Raw genomic sequence first — 20609 nt, 5'->3', positions numbered from 1 at the left:
ATCACTGTTTGCCATCTGCTTTGGAGAATCAACACTGTACAGAACCTTTTCTGCAGCCTATGTAAAACCACAACGCACAAAGAGCACTGAAGGAAAATCCTGGTTTCAGCTATGTTTTTTTTTTTTTCAATGCACACTAAAATGGTAAATATTTTGTGGTTAACCCCCTCTCGCTCTTTGACAGCACTTTCCTCTGGACAGTGGTCTCTGTGGTACATACCACATCATTTAGCAGTCCCTGTAAAGGTACTGCAATAGTGCTGTGGAGAAGCATTAGTGGTCTGCTCAATAACAACTTACTCATGGAGAGCCAACCTCTCAGACCACAAGGTCACCTTCCAGAAGGAGGTCAGAAGGCTGCAGGCTACATACAAGATGCCACCTATTGACTTTGCTGTAATTTACATTGTTAGAACACCAACCTAGAGAAGTATTAGCAACATTATTAGTTTCAGCTTTCCCCCCCCCCATCTTTCTTCACATATGAACAGTAAGCTGCTCCTGTGCACTCCCCGTCGGATTTCCTGGCCAAAAATGAAGGCAGCCCCTTTCAGATACTTGCAGTTCTCTCAGGAAAGCTCTGAATTCTCTAAACCTCTGCAGGCCGTTTCATTAAAACCAACTCTAAGTTCTTCTAAACACACAGGCCAGGACTTAAAATGTCGTACTGAGTCAAAAAAAGCATTTGCCTCCTCATAGCAAAAGTGAAAATGAAAGAAAAAAATTGGTTGACTATCCATGCTGCTTTCTGGCTCATCTTCCCCAGCTGGTGGGACTGACAAGAGTTGTGTCATAATTAGAGAGCGAAGGAAGTTTCCATTTTTAGATTAGTTTTGGAATCCAGAATCTTCCTCAGAAAATGCATTTTCTTCAAAATGAGGAAAAATATACGTGACTGATGTAAAAACCTTCCACTTAAAACGTAGAAAGATTGCTGGGAAAAGGCACTTCATAAACTGAGGTTTTATTAAAATATACATTGCTAACAAGTGGCAATGCTGAGCATGAGAAAATCAATACTGCTAGGCTCACTCTCCTATCAAAGATCTAGCACTGGGGGCCATAATTCAGGTTATTAAAGTCTTTTTTCAAGATTGATTAAAGTTCATTTTAGTAACATCAGCAGGGAAGCCTGGCTCCAATGATCTTAATATTGAGAGTGCTAAAGACTGCAGTCTTCCAGCAGAAAATAAAAGTGTGTTCCTCTAGGCCTTCTTGCAAATACAGAACTCACAGTGCATTCAATCATTAGAAAGGCCTGTCAGTGAAAAGTATTTTTCCTTTAAAAAACCTCATAAAAAGAACACTGGGAAATGTTCCCTCTGACTTCTTCCTGCTCAAGCCATAAACTTTAATCATCCTCCTTTTCTTTGCAGATCTCCTGGGATATATAACAACTGGGGAGACCTACTCTTGCAGATTTCTGAGACCTGCCAATGGTTTGTAATTTGAGATAACTGGTACCAACAGAGGTCTTAAAAGGAGATCATCCACTACGCCTTTGGAGACTTTAGGGTTCAGGACACAGTATTGTCTAATGCGCACTATGGGACTTCCTGAGAGTACTGTTGGGAGTCCCCCTCTTACTACAGCTTGCAGCAAGAGAAAGGAAGATTCTTCACAGAAGAGCTGCATGGTCTTCCAAAAACTCAGCAGAAGTAGTCTTTGCAACAGAGAAGGTGGGAGGTGGGAGGTGGGAGGGGAGGAAGGTCCTTTGGGTATGCACAAATTTGAGAGAGCTAGATTCATTTCACAACTGTACCATGTATTTCCTTCATCATCTTGGGCAAATACTTGGGTCAGGTTTTCAGAAAAATACGTTCAGTTCCCCTGGCTTCTTTAGACACTAAAATAACTAGTCAGACTTTCAAAGGCAAACTGCAACCCGGCTGTTGGTCTCCCTGAAAACGTTACAAGATGAGCTGACCCATGCTGAACGCTTTTAAATATCCGGCCTCAACTGTCAAGGCTATACATCTTAAAAGTATTCACATCTGTGCTTCACTTCCACACCTGTAAAATATTACGTTCCTACCCCCATGAGCTGAGGAGAACAAATTTGTAATGTCCACGAACCAGCTTTGAGAATCTTCAGTGATAAGACCATGTAAGTATGTAGACAGATACAGGGAATCTGTTTCCTGGGGACCCATCTCCTACTTCTGGCTTTGACAAGAAGGGAACTGTGGTTCTGCAACCCCCAAACTCATGATCATGAGATGACACAAATGCCAGGGTAGGTTGCTCTAAACTCTGCGGGGAATTTGGCCTTCAGGCCAGTCACGGGAATGAAGAGGGCACTTTTCACTCCTTTCTTTAACCGAGGCAAGTGCCCTCTCTAACATGTGTCTGCGTTGAGTTCAACTGTTCCCTGTGCAGGTTATTAGTATTATACAGTATCTCATTATAAAGCAGAGCTTTATAATGTATATAATGTATATAATATACATTATATATATAATATATAATATACATTATATTATATATAATGTATATACATTATATACAATATAATATATATAATGTATATAATTATAATATACATCATGATCTGACTTCCCTTCCTGAACTCAGCAATGTTCTTTGACAGCAACAGGATACTTAACCAAACAATTCAGATCATGGTTTTGAGAGATTAAGACTATGTCGATACGGACATCTTAATAATATCTTCAAACTCCTAAAGGTGTCGTTAAAATACCCTGCATCTACCATAAAGGTCTCTAGCTTGCTTAAAATTTAACTAAAACATTTGGACTTGGAGACATTAGGATTAATGGACCCACTCTCAAGACCAAAATTCCAGCATTCCAGATCACCTTTGTAGCATTCCCTCAGAAGGAACACAGTGTTTCTTGAACTTGTTTTTCTAGAACCACTTGAAAACACTTTAATTCACTGCTCATTAGGGTGAGAATGGCACAGGTAATGACCTGAAATACCTGCAAAAGTTCTCTCTTTCATCCCTCAGCTGGGTCCAGCGGAAGCCACAAGTCAAAGGCCTTGCAGTAGGAATTTCACACCAACTGACTCCACATTCTGCAGCCATTTTTTCTAAGAAATTGTTACATTTGATAAGTTTGATTTAAAAGACCCATCAGGAAGACATATCAATAGTTTTCTGCAGACATGTAAGAGTAGAGGGAGAGCAGATTATTAATGCTAGAGTATCACCCTTAAGCTGGGCAGGAATCAGGCACAATAAAACATAAGGTGTGGGCAAGTACTTTCAGTCTTTATGCCAAGACACAGCTATATAGGGCTGCACTCTTGTAGACACAACCCAAGACAGAAATAAGAAGTCTACACTCTCATTTTTTCCTATGGTTATATCCACATGAATGTCTTTGATTGAGGATCATATATTTTTTATATACATTTTCCATAAAAATCAACAGCCTTTCTCTAGCATTCAGCTCATTATCCACACTCCCCACATCACCACATCAACGTTTTATTTGAAGTATCAGTGATAGCATCCCATCAAAATTTAATAGCCACTTTCTGTAATTGAAGCGTATTAACTCTTGGTTTCACCTATGCTAAGGTTTATCCTTCTCCTTCTTTAAAATTCTAATGATATTAAAAATAAAATACCTTTGTACAGCATGACTCAGAAATGCATAATACTCCTTTCTTCAACTCATGGTAAAGGAAACAGGTACAAGCAAAGGCAAAAGAATTCTCTATTCCACTCTATAGCTTTATACTGAATCTTGAGTGTCAAATGAACAGGGCTTTTAAGGAAAATGTCAACAACTGTAACAGTTACATAAGATATAGTTAGAAAAAATATTTTGCAAGGAAAAAATGACAGTTTCTGTCACTTGAGAAGATGATTTATACTTCAGTTTTAGAATGCAAGCAGCCAACATGTGACCTGACATTTACTAAAGGAAATCAAAGAGACGTTCAGCAAGACTACAAAAGGAAAAGCATTAATCGTCCTATACCAGCAGCTCCTCTCTGTACTCCAGAAAGATCTGCATAGCCTTCCTCTCAATATTATGCAAAAAAATAGAAAGAGAGGTCACAATAACAGATCTCCCTTTTGGCATTTTGTGCTAACTTGCTCGATTTACGAAGGCCATCTGGTGCTGTTTATGCTGGCCTTTTTGCATTGTGTCTCATGTTGTTCTTTATGGACGAGCATGATTCACAGTTCACATTAACTGTGTGCGTTAAGTTATTTTGCAAGAGAATCTGATGGTTAAAACTGTGCATAAAGAATGTATAGCTGCTGATGTACACATGCCACACGTGACAGAACATAGTGAAAAGGATACCAAAGGCAGGGATGTCCGAATAGGAAGGATGGCAGGTCAGGTGAGCTGTCTTTCACTGCTGGCTCTATTATATACTTCCTGTATGATTTCAAATGATTACACAAGCCCTTTGAAGCTGTTTTATCACTTGTTAAATGGAGATCATAATTCCCTATCTCACAGTGACACTGTGAGGCTTATTCATTAATGGGTTCAATTCAGTGCTGGGCAGATGGTCAATACAAATTTTATGCATCACTGAAGTAACATTTAACCTCAGAATTTAAGTGGCATATAGCCTTGTGCCAGTCTCTCAGCAGTCACTGGATAAATATTATACATTCACATTACTGAAAATATTTGAGAGACATGAGTTGTCAGTAGTGCTGCTTTTACATTCCTCGCGTTACAAATCTACAGGATGACAAAATGTAAAAGAACATATTCTTTAAATGCAGTGCAAAACAGGTACTACTCCTTGTCATGGCTATAAATGACAAAGAAAAGAGAAAATGCTACAACTCCTGCACTAAGTGTACAGTGATTTAAATGAATCCATGAAATGACTATTTTAAAGTCTCAAGAATGACCATTGACAGTGTCTGGCGGGATTTCAGTTTGGTGTTGAGAAGGGCTGTTTTTACTGGCCTTTGCCAAAAAAACAATTCATGAATGTGAGTGCCATTTACCTGGAGAAATACAGCTACAATTCAGCATAGCAATGAGTTTAGAGGTGTATCTTAAAGATATTTATAAAGATATACTTACTTTGCTTACTCTGGCAATCAAACAGAAGAAAAAAGTTCTTTTCAAAACATCTTTTTCAAGGTTTCTGAGGACTATTTTTAAACTTTATTGCCAGAAGTAATCTACCATGAAGACCTAAGCACCAGCAAGAAATGAATCTCCAGTGTGATGGCTATGCATACCTTGTCATTTCCTCTGCACAGATGACCAATCTTCACTTCTTTCATCTTCTAACTCAGTTCCCCAGTAAGTCATCTTTCTGTTTCAAAAAAGAAAGACAAAAAAATAATAAAATTTATATGTTATCGTTATGAGGGGAAATAAGTGAGAAACAGACACACAGATATTAAATGCAGGCCTTCCAAAGTCTTTTCTGCAGGTGCAGAATGTGCTTCAGTAGAAGGCCAGTATCCCACTTCAAACTTATTTTGAAAGCCTTAATCGAGGGTAAGTGGGGCATGAATGGCACTTTGTAGAGGGATGACTTTACCCTCAGGGAAGCACTATGACTTAAGATTTCTGAGGCTACTCCATTTAGCTGCCGCAAACCTTGAAAGCTTCAAGTAAAAAAGTCTCCTCTACTTTCACAGCCAAGCAATTTTAAAGAAAAGTTACCAGATAAAAATATTTCAACTTTTACTCCTGCACACCAGCCTTGTTTTCAGTCCTTTAAAATTACCATACCAATTGGTAGTAGAAAGATTAACTGTGCTCAGACTAATCAACCAAGCATGGACATCAGTACATCAGGTACAAATTAAATAAAATGTAGCATTCGGCAGTTTAGTCTCAGTAGCCAGTGATACTAACATTTTTTGATAATGCATTTGTGTCAGTGATACCTTTGCATATGCTTTGTAATCACAGTCAAACATAGAAACCACTAATTACATATAAAAATAGGTACAGTATGGTGAAATAACGATTTTTGTTTTCTTCTATTGTGGTAGTGATAGAACTATGGGGAACGTGAAACAACACTCCAGATAAATTATTCTGGGTCATCCGAAAGAAGTGATGCTCTGACTGTTCTCTGCCTATTCATCAGACTGCATGCTAAATCTATTCACTCCTTACTGCTTCTAGTTTTCTTCAGCTAATTCTGCTGCTGTTTTTTGAAGAAAGGTTACTTTTCTCCACAACATCCTTAAAATTTGTATATATGCAACAGCCCATCAAATCTCCTTGGAATACTGTTTTCCTCCAACAAAGGACACCTCCCATTTTGGCATCTGTCAATCTGCGACCACCATAATGTGCAAGTGCTTCACAACTCCTGTTAAACGCTACCCTCACAACCTCACAGTGGAAAAATTATTCCCTTCATTTATAGAATAGGAAGATAAAGAGACAGAAAGAGGATACAGCTCACTTTAACTGTCTAAATTAAGATGATAGAATCATATATAGTCTCAGTAGATACAGGGTCCTTCAGAGAGATATCTGTAGTACATATCTAACATAGGTACCCCAAACCAACCCCTCAAGAGTCTCTCTTTTTCTCTCTCCATAGCAGCAGCTCAGGAATAATAACTACCTATACATGCACCTGAATTAAATCTAAATGCAAGCGAATATTCTCTTCACTACCAAGTCCAAGAGCAAAGTCCTATAAAGACTTAAGCATCCTAAAAATTAGGTTTGGGTTACCCACTGAGATACCTGGCCTTGGAATGAAATACAGTAAGGCGTCACCGAGTTCCCCACGCAATCTACAAGGAGAGCTAAAGACTTCAGACTGGTATTCTCATGCTTGGATATCAGACAGGTCTTCACAGCAATGCCTATTCACTCCTCATTCCGATCCTCTTTTTCTGTGAAGGTATCAATCGTGTTAACGTTATGGCTTTTATAAGCTTTTTTTTCCTCCCTCCCTTTTTCGCTTTATGTCCTGAAGGGATTTTCTATTTTTTTCCCACCTGTTTCAGTATTGCTCTTTCACTCCACAGTGTACCTTTGTAATTTTCCCACATTTTTCCTTTGGTAAGATTTTTCTCTCTAGCTCTTTTGCTGCTTCCATAGTTGACCTAAGTACGAGAATAGTCTGGCTTATTTTTCTCAAAACCATCATCTTAGTACCGTTTTATTTTGCCTTAGCGGTCAGAGACCAGCTCCTTTTCTTCTGCTCATTTGGTGACACAATACTTTGCTCTCTCTTTAACTTACTCTGAAATGTGCCAGTACATCTGTGTACCATTCTGAACAGCTGAAACAATTTATTTTAAATTGTCACTCAGTTTATTAATAAAGAAGAAAAATGCATGTGTATATTTTCCCTTAAAATAGAATATAGGTACTGTACAAAAATGTACACCAAAATAATCTTTAGCCTCAGTCAAACATGTGGCCAATGGGAACCCACAGGCAGAAAAAAGTCCAGACACAAGATGGGATAGAAATGCTACAGATAAAGAAACTCTTCAAACCTGCCTGCCTTAAAGCTGTATAAAGAGTATGTGTTGATACAGTGCCATATTGAGATTTTATAGACATGGTTTTCAGACTATTCCATTATTACAGTAGGCTACGATCCTGCAGATGTTTAGACATGAAGAACTTTACTCAGTCATGTCAGTGTTTTCATGGCTGGGTCTTAAATTCCTTCTCCACAGAGTTAATAAGAAAACCCTCACTCTTAGATTTACCATAGAAGAGCAGCAGTCGCCAGATATATTTCTGCTGAAACATGAGAATGTACAACAAGAAACACCACATTAAACTTGTGTCCGTTTTCTGAAATGCACTATGCCCATGCTTCAAGGACTTATTTAATACGGAATTCAAATTAAAGATGTGCTGATGTATTGTTCTGAATTGGGACATTATTGAACATGAGATATATTGTTCCCCAAGCAACAAACATGACCTTCTTTGGCAAGAATTGTATTTTAACGTTGTGAGTAAAAGCAAAAAGAGAAGACAAGCAGGAGTGTGTTAACTACAGTATTTGAGAACAGCAAAGTGATACAGCCTGAGAGCCAGAGAACTAACGACAATGCATCCCTAGACCAGCGAGTAAAATTGTCCTTTGTACTTCATATCCACACACTGAGATGGTTAAGCAAGTCTACATCTAGTTTTAGCCGAAGTCACAGAGCTGGTGGTTCCTCGCTAATCCAACGCACCAAAAAAGGGTGCTAAGGATAATCCGGGGATTAATGGCTGACAGCGGAAATCAATGTACCTGTTTTAGCTCAACCTGAGTATACTTTTTTGAAGGCCAATGGGGTAAGCCACCCTTTTACCATGGCAGGTTTCAATACAACAGGATTGCTCTTTTAACTCATGATTTTTAAAATTTAATTCTTACACGTAACGGCAGTAGTGCTATGCAAAATGCCAAACGTTGTATAACTGACACGTAATGTCCACTAATAATGGAAAAGCCACAGTTCACTGTATAGCAATGCAAGACGTTTCCTTTATGGAAAGAAAGGAGAAATTATCCTTCCAATTGATTAAAAACCCCCAAAACAACATGACTGGCTGGAATCCCATTGCTGGTTTTTTTTGAACACTTGAACAATAGCATGCAAGTATTTTTTTTGAGGATTTGCCACTAAGAGCACTAGGTTTGAATCTACATTACCTCTTAGCTGACTTCGAGAAAGCGGAACTCCACTGCCCCACTTCTACATGAATTATTTCCTCCATGCAGCAAAACATCAGTGAGCTGTAATTTACAATGAACCTTAACTAGACTATTGTGCTAATTTTCACAACTTTTACAGGTTCTCCTTCCCTCCTCCTCCTCCCAGTACCGGTCAGACCGCTGACTAATCTTTCTTGAGGAGTTCTAACATTTTTCCTCTCCGATACTCAAAGATCCCTCTGTATGCCACCTGATTCATGGACTGAAAATATTTGCTTTTCTTAATTGGAAAATCCGAGATCTGAAACTAGCAGCAAATTCCTACGAAGAATTAGAAGCACTTGCTCTGAGTGGTTCTCTTGAGGGAAATGTTTCCTTTCAGAAACATACTCACAATACTAACACAGCTTACAGCAACCAGGTTTCAGTAATCTAATACATCACATGAAGCTTTCAGACTCTCTTCCCTGTTGATTGTCTTCCCACAGAAAAAGTCTTGCTCCAACCATTACTAAGAATACTAAAAAAAATTCCTGAACTTACCCAACTAATAGCACTCATGTAAAAGAATCAAACGCTCACTTCTGTTTCACGTGGACTAAAGCACTTGCACTTGTTCCGGCCATACTGTTAAAAAGCTGCCTAACCACAACTGGAAGTACAGGCCTATGCTGCCCATTACGGAGGTATCACCTCTACCATCATGACCAGACTAGAGTTTTATTCCTTTAAAATGGTTGACTAATACTTGCTATCTTGAAATAGGAATCTGATTTAACAAAAACTGATTTGAGCTCTAAATGGTCCTTGTGTCCTCCGTGTTAGCTTGCTGGGTCCGATACTTTCGTTTTTTAACTTTATGGAACTTCATTCAACTTTCAAGAAAGGAAGTGAGTATCTCCTAAGTATTTATTGGAAAACTAACTCATTTCTGCTTCACCTGTTCAAGATAATCTTGGTGGAAGTAAGAGAACAAACGAGAAGCATAAAATAGCATTTGTGGTTGAATGCAGTTACATGACTGACACTTCAGAGGTGAACCCGACTAAAACACAATGGATAAGGCTGATGTAGGATCTCCATGAAGTGGCACCACTAATTCCATTTTAGGCAAGTGTTGACTGTGAATCTTTTTTTGAATAATCTCCTATTTGCCAAAAGACAACCTAGGTGTGGTAACTACAGCTACTTCCTATGCCCATAAGCTCCACAGCCTGACTGTGCAACTTTACTAAAACGCTTCTATGCAAAATGCAAATTTCTGTGATATGCCACTTCAACCAGCAACAGAAAATGGCTTCTATAGTCAAAGTCCTCAAAACACCTGCAAAGACCAAAAGAATGGGGTTTATGCTGAAGTAATATGGAAACAATCAAGGCAAATCAAAACCATTATGTCAAGAAGCAGGTTACTAAAAATAATTAAAAGTTAGTTATTGATTGTATTTGAACAATCTTGTATTTACTGTCATTGAAGATGAACGCTCATACAATTAGATCATTTGCAAATGGCTAGAATATGTGGACTTAACCCCAGACTTGTCTGGTGTTTGACAAGATGCACTGTACAGGCCCGTATGCTAAAATATGGTATAGTGAATCCAATCAGACAAATTGCAGGTTTTAGCATAAGAATGCTCTGGCCTATGGCAACTATAGTCCAAGGCCATTTTCTACATGCACCGTGACTAACTTCAATATCCACAGCACTTTTGCCTTTTTATGCCATATATATATATATACACCTCTTGTCCTTTTTCCATAACTACAGTCTACTAATCACTGCTAGAAACAAAACAGTAGGCTAGACAGACCCCTGGTCTGGTCCAGACTGTTAATTCTGAAGTTCTTAGGATTTTTAACCGAGGAGACTGCGTTTCTCGAAGTTTCGTTTAATATACATGCATATGGAAATTGCCATATACTTCTCAGGCTCTAATATTTCACAATCAAATGCTGCAACACAGTGTGAGCAGGAAGAACATCACTGCAGATGGGGAAGTGCTGAAACTGAAGCACAGCTAATTCAGTTCCTCCAGTCTCTCTGATTCACTGCAGCACATTTCACAGTAGAACTGCTGGCTACTGTTAGCCATCGATATCTAGTGCTAAGATTCATACTTTACTGAACATTTCCATGGAAAAAGCTTTGGAAACAAAAATAAAACACAGACATTATCAACTGTGCATGGTGAAAAGAATTATGGAAACTGTGAATGCAATAGCAGATGTGCCTGCTTACAGAAATTTCGCTCCAGGCATGGTGTAACAGGAGCCACACAACTACCAGAAGGGTGTCCCCCGGGACCGACCTGTGTGTGCGGCTAAGAGCGCGCTGGCGGCTTCTGGGCGAGAGCCTCAGAACATCACCGCTTTGCGGCATCTTTGGACCTGCCTGGGGGAATAATACACTCTCCTTGAGAGCTATGTGAAGCAAACCTACTGTACTTTTACGGAAAATATGGCAAGGGCCTAGAAGAAGTATTGACACACGTGATTTCCAACGCATTGGTCAGGAAAACCAAGCTAGGTAGCCAGAATGTACACGGCTCAGTGGGTATGCTAAGGTTTTGTTCCTGTGCTGAATCAGCATTTGTATCTGATACTGCTTTTGATCCTTTTTTTGTCTTGAACAAAGAAGATATGTAAGTTTTGAGGTAAACCCATATTCTGGAATGTGCTGAACAAATATTTCATAAAAAGAGGAAAGTTTCTCTTAGAGTTACTTTACTGTCAAATGATTTATTAGAACTCAGAGCCAAAACAGGTAAGAGCCCTAAGGAAGTGCTGTATCTTCCAAATAATTCAACTCTAAGAGGAGTTAAATTCTATACACGAACAGGAGGGTTGGGGTTTGGGAGGAAGGTGAGGAGCAGAGTTTTGCCAATCAAATGATTTCCCACACACGTCAATGCAATTCTCTGCATCGATACCTGGAAAGGCAGCAGGCACCAAAGAAACGCACACTTTAAGAGGCTACTAATGAGGTTACTTCTGTATCACCAAGTCTGAATTAGCCAATGAATCTTTCAAACTATCTAACTTGAAAAATAGCGTTTGGCAAAGTCCGCTGACATCTGCCACAACTTTATTTAGCCTTCTACATTCCCTGGAGGTACTGCATACGAGTTGCTCTGCAGTACCACACTAGAGCAACTGCAGACAGAAGGGAATGTAGACAGACATGCAAAGTGTTTAAAATAGGAAACACAGGCTCTGTGCTGGGGGCTACTCTAACAGGTGTATACATATTGGGAGCCTGTATTAATGAGGCTTCTGTTACACATGTACAAGGCTGCCGGCAGCCTTTTCAGAAGTCGATGGGTATTTTGGTTAAAGTCAGACAGAGTAACCTCGTAGTAACCTCTAGTCTGGCTCACAGCCACTGGGGAGGACTCTGAAGGACTGTCCCTTGGTGCTGCATTGATTAGATTTCTTCCCATAATACATCCAGTGTTTTTGCTCAGTAAACCTTACTAACAATTGAATCAAGAATAAAGAGTGAGAGGGGAAATAAAAGCTGATCTCCATGTGAAAATGGGCCATAAAATTAACAAGGTTCTCAACATGAAGTAATTCTGTCTGCTCTATTGTGGCCAGAAAATCAGAGCCTGTAAAATACATAAGCAAGGAAGAAGAAAAGAAACAACAAAAAAATCTAGAATTTATACAACATCAAAGTCGACTATTTAAATACCTAAGCTATCTAAAAGCTTAACTTTCCCTACTAATATTTAAATATTTCCTTGCCTATATATTGTACACGCATCATTTTTGGATACTAGTTATGTTGGCAAACGCACATTTCCCACAATCTTTTATGGTGCTGTGGAAATGTTGATAGGCAAGTTTCCCAATTTCCATGTCTTGCAGCATCAACGGTGCATAGAAAGTACCTTTACAAAAACAAACAAAAAAGCCACACGCTCTTAAATAAAATGTGGATGATAAACTAGGACACAACAAGTCTACAGTGGAGTAATTTTCCTTCTACGAACATTAGCATCAATGCACTGGGGTACGATAATCCCAGAACACACTCTAATCTAGTTGCTGGATACTGGAAGTGCACCGTTGTCAGCTGGACTGTGTGGCTGATTTATTTCAGTGAAGGCAGAATGAGCCTGTCCACTACGAGACACTTTGAATGTACAATACTTTAAGTACAAATTTAAACAAACTTTCACAGAAAATTGTCAGGTGAACAAGAATTTGCAAATGCAAAGATTCAGCACAAAAGTCTCTCAGACTTGCTGAATTCTTTAATGACATTTTGGTCTTTTGCCTTTTCCAGCATGCTAACCTGTCTCCTCCAGAGATAGCTGATTGTCTATGCAAAAGGTTGGGCTGGTAGAAAACCAGGAACGTGCAGTTTGGTGGTGGATTACCAATATTTTTGGCTAGAATGATCCTTAGTCACTAAAAAAGAAACCAAACCCCAAATCATCGTCATTGGAACGACAACTGTAACGCTAAACGTTCCAAATAAACAGCGCATTCATTTAAGAAAGGAACACCACTTTCTATCAATAATGAATCATCTAAGCTCTGAATAACAATTATAACACTCACCTACTTGGTAATTCATGGAAGAAAAACTATGATCTTTCTAACGTAAACATAACCTACTACCAAGTATTAAAGTAGAAAGGATGAATAGGATTGTCATGACTTCAACTATCCACACTGCATGACAAATGATAAAGTAAACTAAGTATTTTGCAATATCTAGAGTAAGACTGGAACACAACACATAGGATAGCTTTGGTAAGACAGATGAGAATACGCAAAAAACTCATTTGTATCTTCTCTAATAACACAAACGCTCCCAGAATGGTCTGTTATCCAAAAATGAACAACGTAGACAGGAAGACTGGTATAGCACGCAATGTCATTTTTAAAGGTTTATAGCTGTATCTGGGTACCAGACTAGATCGTAAGTATATCTGCTCAAGCTACACATGTTGTTATAACTGGGATCTGATAAGTAGAAGCAAAAAAGCTTCCTGCTACATGAAAACAGGTGTCTAATATCAAAAGGAAACAATGGTGATGACCTTTAAATACTGGCATTTCTTTGAGGTTTTCTCCCTGAGATCTTTTAAATGAATGACTCTGGTCAAGTAATGTCAAGAAGCAATAATCAGACAAAAAATACCCAAGTAAAGAATCATCACCACAAGAAGCCTAACACAGCTGATGCTGAACGTTAGCAAGCCTCTTCGCTTCTGGAAACATGGGCACTGCAATTTTTACAATTTTCTTTAAAAAAACTGATCTGATCATTTCTGACCCTTTGACATTAACTATGGGAAAGGAATGAAAGCTGGCCATTCACCTGGCACTAGCTTACATTCCTAGCCACTGCTGATCTGTAAAGTCCTTTCGAGTGTCCAAACACTGTGCAAACTAATTGCTTGCAAACTACTTGCAAAAACTTGCAATCTACGTTCAGAGGAGAAAGGTCTTACTTAAAAATAATAATAAAAAAAATCAATTACAAAATAAGCCCAAGCATCTTCATGAAAGAAAATGAGATTTTTCATGGAGGTTCTTTATGTGTTTTGGAGCTTAAAACAATTGTGTGGTAAATACAGGATACGTTTTGCACAAATGGCACTTCAAATATTCAAATACAACTTACGTTTTTGAGTGCCATGCCCTTCCTATATAAAACATCTCCTCTTCAGAAAAGGCTCAGGAAAGAATCAGACACTCGATATATTCCACTGTGATAGTCTGTCCTCTACCATTCAAACAAGCAATGCATGGACCTGTAGGATGAATTCCAAAACATACGCTACCAACGTACCCTAAGAGGCCTATTAAGGCTTTGATTTATGCCATAGGTATTTAAGTATGATGAACTAAAAACATATAAATTCACCTGACATATAAACATGCAAGAAGTTACAAAAGCATGAGTATCAACATCACTAAAAACAAGCTGCTTCCGCAAACCTCTGAGAAAGGCAGTTTCGTACAGAAACGGAGACTGCAAAATGTTGCAGGGCATCTACACGGTTTTTCATCCTCTCCACTGCCCCAGCATTTAGGGAAACTCTAGGCCTTTCCCTGGCTTTGGGCAGAACAACAGTCAACGGCCTTCTTAGAATTCTGGGAAAGCTGCAGACCTGAGCTGAGAGATCCCAAAAGAGAGTTATTAATCTATTCGGTTGTAGGATGAATTGTTCGTATGTGTGCTCTGCTGGTGGAGTACATCATGTCTGCTATTTTAGAACTGGAGTATTCCGGACAGCATTGTCCTCCAAAGTTCATGATATGCGCCCGCATGCCATGAGGATAACAGAAAGGGCAGTGCAAGTCCCGCTTTCCTTTCAGTTTGTCAACTCTGAATACAGTTTGTGACATTACACTAACGAGAGGGAGGCAGGTCACGGAAGATACGTGCAGATAACTCACCCCCAAGCACTTTACCACACAGAGAAGTCTTCCTTTCTTCTTGGAGCGTCTGTCTACAAGCCACACTCTTGTGGCTCACACAGAGTAATCTGATGTACAAGAGTTCAACTAAAAATAGATGGCAATAAAGTTCTGCCAAAAGAGGTGTCTGCTCTGGATCGTTCCACCAGCAAATGGTGTTTCCAAAAACTATGTGTGGAACCCTGTATGGCTGCTTTCCAGATGTCAGCAATGCAGATGCATCTCAAGGAAGCAGCGAATATGCTTGCTGCCTGTTAAAATGAAACATGTAATGGGAAGGGACTTGGCGGACCAGACAAACACAAAATATAAGCCCTCGTTATTGCTACTTTAAAAACAATCCTTTGAGATACTGCCTTAGATATGGCTTATCAAAGCAGTAAACATTTTAAAGAAGTCTTGGCATGAATGTTTGTATTCCGCTTGCTGAGGCAGCTGTCCCTACAAGGATGTGTTTATACATAAAAATCACAAAAATATGCTATTACAGTTACGAACGCATGAGGCTAGAAAGTACTATCATAAGCTGCCTTGTAGTTCCAAGGTGGTTATTTTGAATTAATGGAAAAACACTTATTGATCCCCCAAGGAACCTAGATTCCAGACACTGAAAATGTGTCTTCTGTAAGAGGAAAGCAAACCTTATTAACTCCTAGTTACACCTTCAGAAAACTGGAAATCCAGATGTCTTATCTCTGTAACTTATGATCTTAGTCCAGATCATTTGCGCCTTTGTCTCCAATTTCACCTCAACTAAACTTGCTTTGCATAGAGTTATTTTTTGACACATAAATACCTATTTGTGGAGGCTACTGTTCAACTCAAACCAAAAATCTCTTTGAGAACTTCCCCCTTTCTTTATTGTTGGGGCAACAAGAATGTTTGAAATTAATTCGTAATTCACATGAGATGATTTTGAACATTTTTGGTCCAATGTGATGGTCCCACCAGTTTGACAACTGAAAACACCACTATTTCTTGTTGATCCTTTAAAAAAAGTAAAGCCTTTGATCAATACAATGGGTGAGGGTCAGTCTCATAAAATGAGTGACCCAAGAAAAAGCTCACTCATGAGGAAATCCACGTGGAAGATAGGTAATATACTTACAGAGCTATGCTCTCACTGTAGTTGGTTATTTGCTGGAATATGGTGCTGATACTTTTATATTCAAGTTGTGTTAAGAATCTTCCCAGTTAATACATTGTTAACATGGCTGAGTCATGTAGCTCACGTTTTTATCACTAACAACAGAGATAGGTATATTTGCAGCATATTGGAGGAACTTCAAAGTAATTTATAAGCAGTAACGATAAGGAAGCATTAATCCTTATCTTGCAGGTGAAGAATGTATGTACAAGACACTTCTGTGCTTTTGTGTGAATCCCTGGGACACGGGCAGAAACGGAACTTGAATTACCTACAACCTCTACTACACCTACATGAACAGCTTTCTGAAAGACCATGGTAGACATAGGAAGCTGTCCTGAGAAGAAAACAGGAAGAAGCAATTTTCAGTGCAATCCTCTTAAAAGAAAATCTAGCATCTGTATGCAACTCCCACCACAAAAGCCAAAAGCAAAACCCAACAAAACCCAAGAACAAAACAGCACATGCTGGAGAGGACTCTAGTCAGGTGTGGCAATTTCTCTGTCCCTCCTCGCTCAGTCCATAACAGCAATCCCCACCCGGCAATCAGTCTTGTTTGGAGGACTTACTCCCTGTTAGGCAATTCCAGATTTTTCTTGCAGCTTTGAGATTTCGCTGTACGGGCACGGGTGAGGAAGAAAGGAAGAACGACTCTACAGAAGGAGTTTCAGATGCTTTATTTTTACTGCCGTACACACCGTTTTCTGAGGTGTTTGGCACTAAGGGCGCAATGTATTAAAATGATTGATTGATTGCATCTTAAAAATAGAAGTACTGTTCTGATACTGGGATTAACTATTATCATTAAGATATGGTGGAATTTAAAACAGCTTCGAAGCTGCACCCTACTGTGAATGTAAAGCGTCCTTCCCCATCCCCCCTTGCCCACGTTATATACACAAAAGAGTTCTTCATAAAGGACGTAAGTAAATGCCACTAACTTCACTCCTCACACTGTGAGTACTGTATCCATAGGACCACAGTAACAACTCCGTAGAGTCCTTTCAACTCCTGTCGTGCATTTTCAGTTTGCTTTCAACAAACTTGTAGCCTCCCCTCCTTTTTTTCCGAACAACATTATGTGTTGCTCTATAGGAGAAGCTTAATCATAGCCGTTTTGAAGGTTCTGATTTTTAAATATGCTATATATTCTAGATCAAATCTTGGTTATCGAAGGGGCTGCAAATCATATCTGGAATAAATGGCGTAATTTGGTGGCCCAGTACAGTGTAAGCAGGTTCTGATTCAGAGCTGGGTGAGCGACTGCAGCTACAGGAGACCCTGCCAGCAGCACGTTCGTGCCAATAGAAAAGAACAGTTGATGGCATCTACCCAAGGTCAGCTCCTCAAATTCGGGAGCTGGTTTTCTTCCAGACACTGTAAAGTCGCTTGTTTAAATGCAGCCAGTCGGCAACAATTAAGTGTCTAAATAAAACATGCAGATTTTGTACTCCTTTTGAAATCTCCTCCATGCCACGCTGTTTATTTTCTATTTCTCACAGTCTTCATTATCCAACAATCAGGCTACAAAATGGCGGTCCGAGTGAGGCAGACATTTTGTAACTGTCTCATTAAAAGCCCAGCAGAACAATGAAAACGCGCCGAATGAAAAGAAGCCATCCGAGGAGCCAAAAGGAGCACGGAGCATTGCGACGACTGAGCTTTTAAGCAAATCCTTTATCTCGTTTCGTAGCAAAGTGAAAACAAAGCCGCACTGAGAAGCAACCTGACCGTATTTTACCCCCGTGCAAGCAAAATATAGTCTAGCACGGCCCTTTGCAAACACTTTCACTTCGGCGAGTGCAGCTCGTCACCTATCTGAGCAAAGGCTCTTCTGTGCCCCTGTCTACTGTGTGCCATATGGACTCAAGACCACCCATTGACAGTGACTCAGTCACTATAATCTTAACCACATTCTTCCCTTGAAAGTCCAGACACTAATGTTTTCTATTACAGCTCCAGGAACTTTACAGTCTTCAGCACAGCTTTTACAGCACTTGCAACAAAATCAGCAGACGAGCATTTAAAGAATGGAGCCTACCTCCATCTCTGCAGATAACTTTTCATTCACATTTAACTATCTAATGTGAAGTAAGCTGGGGAAAAGCTCTGCAAAAGCAGAACGAAGTAATACTGTAGCTGATAAAAGCAAAAAACCCCAAGAATTAATAAGCACGTTCCTTTTTTTTAATTGTGCGCCCACCAGCCTGCTCCTAGAAGTATTGGCAACCGATGTCTCCTAAGAAGCAAATATGCAAATCTTTAGAACAAACTGCAAAGTACATACTACTCATTAAAGATTTAGGTACCTGCCAAATTTCAGGTTTAAAGATTCAGACATTTTTTACACTGTTCCCTGAGGAAAAAAGAACAAAACCAAAAAAAACCAAAAAACAAACCTACAACAACTTTTAACACAGAAAACCTGGTTTTGTTACCCTCCTATAAATAAAAAATGGCTGAGGGAAGTTTGCTTACATTGTTTAATGATACAAAATGACCAAAGAGGCTGGGCTAATGTTATATTTGAAAACGAAGATGTATGTTTAAAAAAAACCACCCTGGAATTATTTAAAAAAAAAATTATAAAAATAATTAATTCTAATGCATCGCTGATTTTGAGGGACTTGTAATATAGAACTTAAACCAACAAAACAGGTAAGGAATAATGTCATAGGCATGCTGAAAACCCAGGCATCACACAGATACATTGACGTTAGAAGAGATTAGGCTAAGGCAACGCATCTCTGTTCCTGCTTCTCTTTTCTTACAGACTCGCACTCCAGTGTGACGCTGCTACTTGGTATTCAACAAACCAGGTCATGAAACAGGCAACTGAACGGGACGAAATGGCTGGCACTCAACAGCCAACGTTAGGTAACCCTTCCCGGAGCGCAGGCGGCAGAGTGAACGAGCTACCTGGAAAAACAGCCTGGAGAAGCTTATTCTGGAACTTTATCTCTTGGTGGTAAATGGAAGAAAGCTGGTGTGCTTGACTGCCTTGAAAGAAAACTCCTCTGAGCCCCCAGAGAGAGCAGGGTAAAACGTCCTCAGAAAAGGGAAGAATTTAGCCTATAGTTTACGTATGACTGGGACACATCTGCCAGTAACACTGTACCTCTCTGTGCTTTTACATGAGAAATTTCCAAGCTACACACCGACCCTTCCCTTACAAGCAAGTAAGAGACACAGCGAGTGAAAGGCGATTTGTTTGGACCACCTAGACCTGTACATACATGAAAGGGCAGGAGGAGAATTATTACAACAATCTGTACCCTTGGCGGAGCCAGAGCTGCCCGGGACGGGCACACGTGCAATGCTGTTAACATATGGTGGGGGTCCCTCTCCAGACCGTGCTACAGCAAGCCCTGAGAGAGAGGCGTCTGAAGATTCCAGCTGCTACACGACCCCCTTCAGCGCTCGCGTGAAAGCTGTCTCTTACAACACAATATAGCCCTCTGTGTTTTTCGGGAGACGTTATTCCTCCACAACATATTTTGCAGCGTCCCGTATCTTCGCGGTGGGGCCAGCAATCTGCCGCACTGCTGTGACAACAGGTGGGACAGCTCTTTCCAAACTTCAACAAACCTGCCAAAATCCGTACTACACAGACGCTATGTGCAAAGGTTACGGCCCATCTCTAAAACCGATTCAAAAGCAACGTTGATTACAGTTGTCCCTTGCTTTTGTTACAAAACCCCAAAATCGCGGGAAGAATTCCGAGTTTTGTACAACCCTGAACACAGGCCAAAGTTCATGAAGAAGTTCCCTAACGGTCGTCATCCTCCAGAGTTAAGCTAACTCCAAGCCGAGCTGGGAGAAAAAAGCTCTGAGTAAACACAAGGTTTCACACTGGAAACGTGGGAAACTCGTGGTTTGACAAGATTTCCTTGCAAAGCCAGGTGAAGTTCAGTGGTTTCTGTGATATTTCACAAAGAGTGTCTGGGTGCCTTTGAACTTGAAACTCAAAGCAGAATCCAGCAGCTGCAAACTTAAACACAGCAAGACAAAGATTAAGAAAAAAATGTTCGCATGAGCTCCTGGGAAGAATATACTGAGTTTCACCTGCTGACATTTGAAAACGCAAAAGTCTACAGACCCTACAGTTCAATTTAAATAAAAACATTAGGGAGGTATGATAGAGGCACAGCTGCGTTACACTTTTGACTTACCCAGTGAGGTACCTGTGGGTGGACTGCGGAGTCCCTGTTAAGATCGCTGCCCACTGCTCTTCTTGCAACTACTCACACTGATTTCTAGAAGTTACGCAGTGCCATCCCCACAGGCTGTATCACAGCCCCTTTTCTAGAACCACCAAAGCTACCAAGGCTTACTTTCAACAACCAGGAGGAGAATGAAAGAGAAGTTGGTTCTAGTCCTTAAATTTGGAGAACTGGAATTAAAAAGACAAAAC

The 20609-nt window shown here is 39.8% G+C and overlaps 1 long non-coding RNA gene across 1 annotated transcript in view; it reads right to left on the bottom strand.

Moving 5' to 3' along the window:
* Positions 1–5206: 5206 nt before the first annotated feature.
* The window catches only part of LOC132316974 (uncharacterized), a 38609-nt gene continuing 23206 nt past the window's right edge, over positions 5207–20609 (bottom strand). Inside the window, exon 3 of the long non-coding RNA XR_009483968.1 lies at positions 5207–5271. This is a non-coding gene — a long non-coding RNA (uncharacterized LOC132316974). The remainder of the gene's footprint in view (positions 5272–20609) is intronic.

The sequence above is a fragment of the Gavia stellata genome, chromosome 4 (genome assembly GCF_030936135.1).
Source record: "Gavia stellata isolate bGavSte3 chromosome 4, bGavSte3.hap2, whole genome shotgun sequence".
Classification (NCBI taxonomy): Eukaryota; Metazoa; Chordata; class Aves; order Gaviiformes; family Gaviidae; genus Gavia; species Gavia stellata.
The sequence above is the reverse complement of the archived record's forward strand: the minus strand, read 5'-3'. Positions and strand labels throughout refer to the sequence as shown.